Genomic DNA, 6000 nt, shown 5'->3' with positions numbered 1-6000 from the left:
TTTAAAAACAGCAAAGCTATGTCTGTAGCTTTAAAAAAGGCAAGGCTATGTCCAAGTTCAATGACTCTGCAAAGGTCCAGTTTTGATACCATCATATAACATTGTCAAGTTCACCCACCTGGTAAATAGTATCGAGTGCTGAGATGATGCTGCGATGCCTCATGTGTTGCTCAGTGGTGGACAGTCAGTTCCAAGGGCAGGATAAACACTATCCTCACCCTTAAAATCATAGTCAGTTCTGACAGCAGAGTCCTCAGGATGCAATTTTCCTTTTGTTTTACAAAAAAAGGAACAAATGTTTGAATAAAACACAAAGTGATATAAAAGCAAATTGAGTTTTGAAATTGAAGTAGACTTCCTACCTACCTTATTTCCAACTTGTGCGTATATGTGCCTGCATTGGTGATTCTCTGACCAGGAAGCAAGGCTGTCACTTTTGATCACATTCTTCTCCAAATGGGTTGATCTGTCTAGATCCAATGCAAAGAAAACCTTAAGGGATTTTCAAAACTAACACAGACATCAGTACACTCTGACAGCCTATTAATAATGCAAATAAGAAAGTATCAATAGTTGGAATAATGCAATTTTTAAAAAGTGGAACCAACTGGAAAGCTTTCAAGCAGTGAAGGCTATTTAATCATGTAAAGATGAGTAAGCCATCGAAAAGTGAAAATAGGCCTTCGCTTGGGCCAAAATGCAGTCAGGCCTAAGAATAGCAGTAGTTTGAAAAGAATATTTATAAAAAATTAGGCAGGATTAACTAACCCATTTATAATACTCAAATGCACTGCTTCCTTACACATAGGTTACTTCACTAAGCTGAGACTTGGGAATAAACTGATGTGTTTTACACACACACACACACACACACACACACACGTATTTCTTAGAACCATTGGCAGGGGATTAAATAAAAACAAAAGCACTGTACCTCATTCTTGCTTTCACCAAAACACATTTCTTATCACTGGATCTAAATTAATTGACAGGTTTGCGCTATATTTTTGAAAACTGACATTTACTCTTTCTTAAAAATTCTCATCACACACACACACACACACACACACACACACACACACACACACCAGCCAGTGCTTCATCAGACTGAAAGCAAAGGATATCTCAGCTCCTCCCAATTGCCCTTTTATAGAGAATTTCTTGGTTTTTATGTTACAGACCCCTTTTAAAATGCATTGAAGATGCCTTCTTTGAAAAATCAGTTTTACAACACTAACAGATAACATTTAAAAGGGCATTTCAGTTCTAAAACCTGGGTCTTTGGAGGACAACTTAAAATATATGACTCTAAAATTAAGCCTTAAAGCAACGCTTAAAAATACAATTAAAACTCTGAATTTCTATGTTATAATCAAGGATAAATGGGTATAGTTTTGGCAACATTTTGTTGGATGCTTGTGAATAATAGCCTAAAATGATCCACAGAGCATAACTAACCGAATGTATTTCTAATATATCTATTGCTATTTATTAAGTAGAAATAAAAGTAAATTAGGCAACTATGCTATATTGTTTCATGTTCAAAATGTGCATAAATATGTCAGTATATTGCTATGATTAAACTACATAATAAGTATTTGAGTTAATTTATTAACGAATAATACAGATTAATGTGTTAGGCAACTTGAGAAAAATTCATAGGCTTACACTGGTTGGGAGGGTTAATCTGGTCTATCACTTACCTTCAAATGACAGTTTTAGCCAAAATGATAATTGTCTTTTACTTAAAAAATAAAATATTTCTGTTTCTAGGAAACGAAATAAAAAAAACTTTCTTGGTATTTATCTTTAGTGTTTCCTTGATCTAACAATCACTGCTACCTTATAAAAGTCACATGAGGAGCACCTAGCTGGCTCAGTAGGTAGAGCACACAACTTTTGATACTGGGATTGTGAGCTGCAGCCCCTTGTTGGGTTATTTAAAAATAAAAAGAGGTTATTTAAAAATATAATCTTTTTTAAAAAAAGTCACATCAAACTGTTGTAATAAAAAAAAATTCTGTTCTTATTTAGACATAGAGGACTCCTGTTCAACATCCTTTCTCTGAAAATAAATTTTGCCGTTGAATACTAACCAAGTCACATGTTAGCCTTTTACAACTGAATAATGCCAACCCCTTTAGCTTTCCTCAAGGACTTAAATTAAATCTCTTTAGCTTTTTTCTGTCCTTTGAGTTCTCATCAGTTTTGTCACTTCCTTTACAGATGTGATCCCAGAGGTGCCAGGGTGGCTCATTTGGTTGAGCTTCTAACTCTTGATTTTGGTGCTCAGGTCATGATCTCAGGGTCATGAGCACTGCCTCTGGTGCTCAGCAGGGAGTCTGCTTGAGATGCTCTCTCCCTCTGTCCTGCCCCCTTCGTTCTCCCCCCACGTGCACATGTGCTGTCTCTCTCAAATAAATACATACATCTTTTTGAAAAATGTGATCCTAGGATGCCTGGGTGGCTCATTGGTTGAGCATCTGCCTTTAGCCCAGAGCATGATCCTGGAGTCCTGGGATCGAGTCCTGCATCGGGTTTCCTGTATGGAGCCTGCTTCTCTCTCTGCCTGTGTCTCTGCCTTTCTCTCTCTGTGTCTCTCATGAATAAAAAAAAAGTAAAATCTTTAAACAAAATAAAAATAAATTAAAAAATGTGATCCGAAACAGAAAATGATTTTCAAACAAAAATGTAATTAACATATGATACAGAGGAGAAATTTTCCCTTCCATGTTTAAAAATATTTAGGAAATCATAAAAATCATGTTTGTTTTCTCCCACATTGACTATTTATACTTTTAGATAAATCTTCAAGTCTGTTTCTTCTATCCTTTCGCCCTGACACTCTTTACAATCCTATATTGTACTGAATGATTATGAATGTAACTTGCACTTCCTTTGAGTATCATTTTCAAAAACATGATCATTATCCTAAGTTGAATTATAATTTATTTTTTTCAGGATACCAAGCACCATAATTAATTTAATATCATTTGAAAATTTGTGCGGTATTGCTTTGACTTTTTTTTAATAAACAGATAATATGTTGATTATTATGAGTCTTAAGAGTAATTCTTCAGTCCCTTCTTGGTAAGGCCTTGAAACAAATGCTCATCATTCTAAAAGTAGTATGATTGAGATTTTTTTTTCAGTTATTAATGATATGAACACATGTGATAGAATAAAAAGATTGTTTATTTCCCTGGAAAAAATGGTATAGTTAGAAAAATGCTGTTAAAAAAGAGTGACAGAGGGCAGCCCCTGTGGCACGGTGGTTTAGCGCCACCGGCAGCCTGGGGTGTGATACTGAAGGCCCGGGATCAAGTCCCAGGTCGGGCTCCCTGCATGGAGCCTGCTTCTCCCTCTGCCTGTGTCTCTGCCTCTCTCTCTCTCTCTGTGTCTCTATGAATAAATAAATAAAAATCTTAAAAAAAAAAAAAGAAAGAAAGAATGATAGAGGCACTTGGATGGCTCAGTGATTGAGCATCTGCCTCTGCCTAAGGTTGTGATCCCAGGGTCCTCAGATGGAATCCTGATTCAGGCTCCCTGAGAGGAGTCTACTACTCCCTCTGCTTGTGTCTCTGCCTCTCTGTGTCTCTCATGAGAATAAATAAATAAAATCTTTAAAAAAAAAAAAAAGAGTGACGGTGTAGGAGGTAATCTGCCCTTTTACATATTAAGGTATATTGTAAAGCTATAGTGTATGGTGAGGAAGCAGATACACATCTATTGAATTACTAGATGCCAATAACTTATGATTTATATTATTGAATCTTCACAATTAACACATTTAACAGTGAAAAACCTGGAGTTTTAAAATTATAACTAGCTCAGCGAGGTATTTAGTATTTTTTGTTTATAAGTTTTCATTTTCTCCAAGTCCTTAACATGCCTTTCCTGGGAAGGCAATATATTTTCCTTTGCCATTCACCTAGGGCTTGGACTGAGCAATGGAGTGTGGATGGAAAAGAGAATATGCTGAGTTGAGATTTAAGGAGTATGGCCAAAATTTTGCCAGCCTTCTTGAGCTCTTGCCATTTATCATGAGAAGAATATGCTCTAACAAAAGAGGCATGTGAAATAGTCATAAGGCTGACCAGAAGCCTGTAGCAAAGTCCACATCTAGCAGAATTCTGGAATGTCACAGTTAACCCAAAGACCCATGAAAAAGAAATAAATGTTTGTTGTTGTGGACCATTGAGATTTGGGGGAGTGTTTGTTACACAGCACTATTGTTGCAAAACCTGAACAATATTCTCAGAATCTCATGAATACAGATCATGCTAATACAGATAAATGAAACTGAAGTTAAAAATAAAATCTGGAACAACTAGATTACAATATATCTAGGAAGTTAGAGGGGTGCCTGGATGGCTCAGTAAGCTAAGTGTCTGCCCTCATCTCAGACCATGAATCCAGGGTCTGGGATTAAGCCCCACATTGGGCTCCCTGCTTAGTGGGGAGCCTGCTTCTTCCTCTCGCTCTGCAGCTCCCCTTGCTTGTGCTCTCTCTCTCTCTGTCAAGGTAATAAATAAAATATTTTTTAAAAAAACAGTGGGAAAATTATTGGTTGCTCAAAACTGTGGTAACATTAATCATTTGGAAAAAAATATGGTTAGAGCTCTATCTTAAAAAAGAAAATCTATATGAGTTAAAGATATAACTGCAAAATATGAAAACATAAATACAGTTGGAATAAAACATATGAGAATCTTTTCTTACTAATCTTGTCATACAGAATGTCTAAGAATGATACCAAAGATATTAAATGAAATAATAATTTGCAAATTTGATCACATAAAGAGTTTATATGCCAAAAATGACGCAAAGAAGATAAAAAGACTAATGATATACTGAAATATGTGGATATAACAAAGGATTAATCTTCTTAATCTTAAAGGAGCCATTTACAAGTCAATAACAATACGATATGCTCCAGAAGAAAACCTGGAAAGGATAGAATAGCTAACTCACAAACAAATATGGAAATAACAATAGATCATAAACATGTGAAACACAATAAATCTCCTTTGTAATCAAAATCTGGAAATTAAAAGAACAATGAAAAACCATTTGTCACCTATCAGATTATAAAAGACTTAAAAAATATGTCACAAAATTCAATAACAGAAAGGCTTGAAAGCAAGATCACTATGACATTTTGGGGGCCAGTTTGGCTGTATGCATCAAAAGTCTTAAAATTGTGCAGACTTGTTGATCTAGCATTTCCACTTCTTAAGGAAATTATGTGTCAAATGTGAAAAGATGTTTTTAGAATATTCGTTGTAAAATATTGGAAAGTGCCTAAGTGTTAATCGATGGAAGACTGATCAAATTGTGAAACACCATGAGATAAAATATACATTTTAATGGCAGCCATTAAGAATTATGAAGATCTGCATTTATGGACATTAAATGGCAGCAGTAATTATACATTACAAGAAAAAAAGGAGCTATTAAACAATATGCACAGTATGGTCTCATTTTATAAATATATGAAATATATATGAATAAAATTAATTCTTGAAGAATAGACAAAATACTATTTTTTAAAAGGATTTTATTTATTTATTCATGAGAGACACACGGAAAGAGGCAGAGACACAGGCAGAGGGAGAAGCAGGCTCCTCGAGGGGAGCCCGGGGATGTGGGACTCGATCCCGGAACTCTGGGATCATGTCCCGAGCTGAAGGCAGACGCTCAACTGCTGAGCCACCCAGGCATCCCAGGCAAAATACTAATAATAGTATTTTTTTCTGGATGATAGGTTTGTAGCTGAATTCACATAAGGAAGTCTCTTTTTTTCTATAATATTTGAATGCTTCTTACAATGAGAATATTATATATTTATAGTCAGGAATAAGAGCAATAAAACACCTTCCTTTTTAAAGAGAAAAAAATATTTAAAATGGCAGTATCTTCTAATACAAATATGGAAAAAAGTCTACAGGATTCAAAATAGGTCATATCTCTTATTTCTTCCTTGTCTAGGTCCTCATA

Source organism: Vulpes lagopus, chromosome 11 (genome assembly GCF_018345385.1).
Source record: "Vulpes lagopus strain Blue_001 chromosome 11, ASM1834538v1, whole genome shotgun sequence".
NCBI classification, from domain to species: Eukaryota; Metazoa; Chordata; class Mammalia; order Carnivora; family Canidae; genus Vulpes; species Vulpes lagopus.
The sequence above is the reverse complement of the archived record's forward strand: the minus strand, read 5'-3'. Positions refer to the sequence as shown.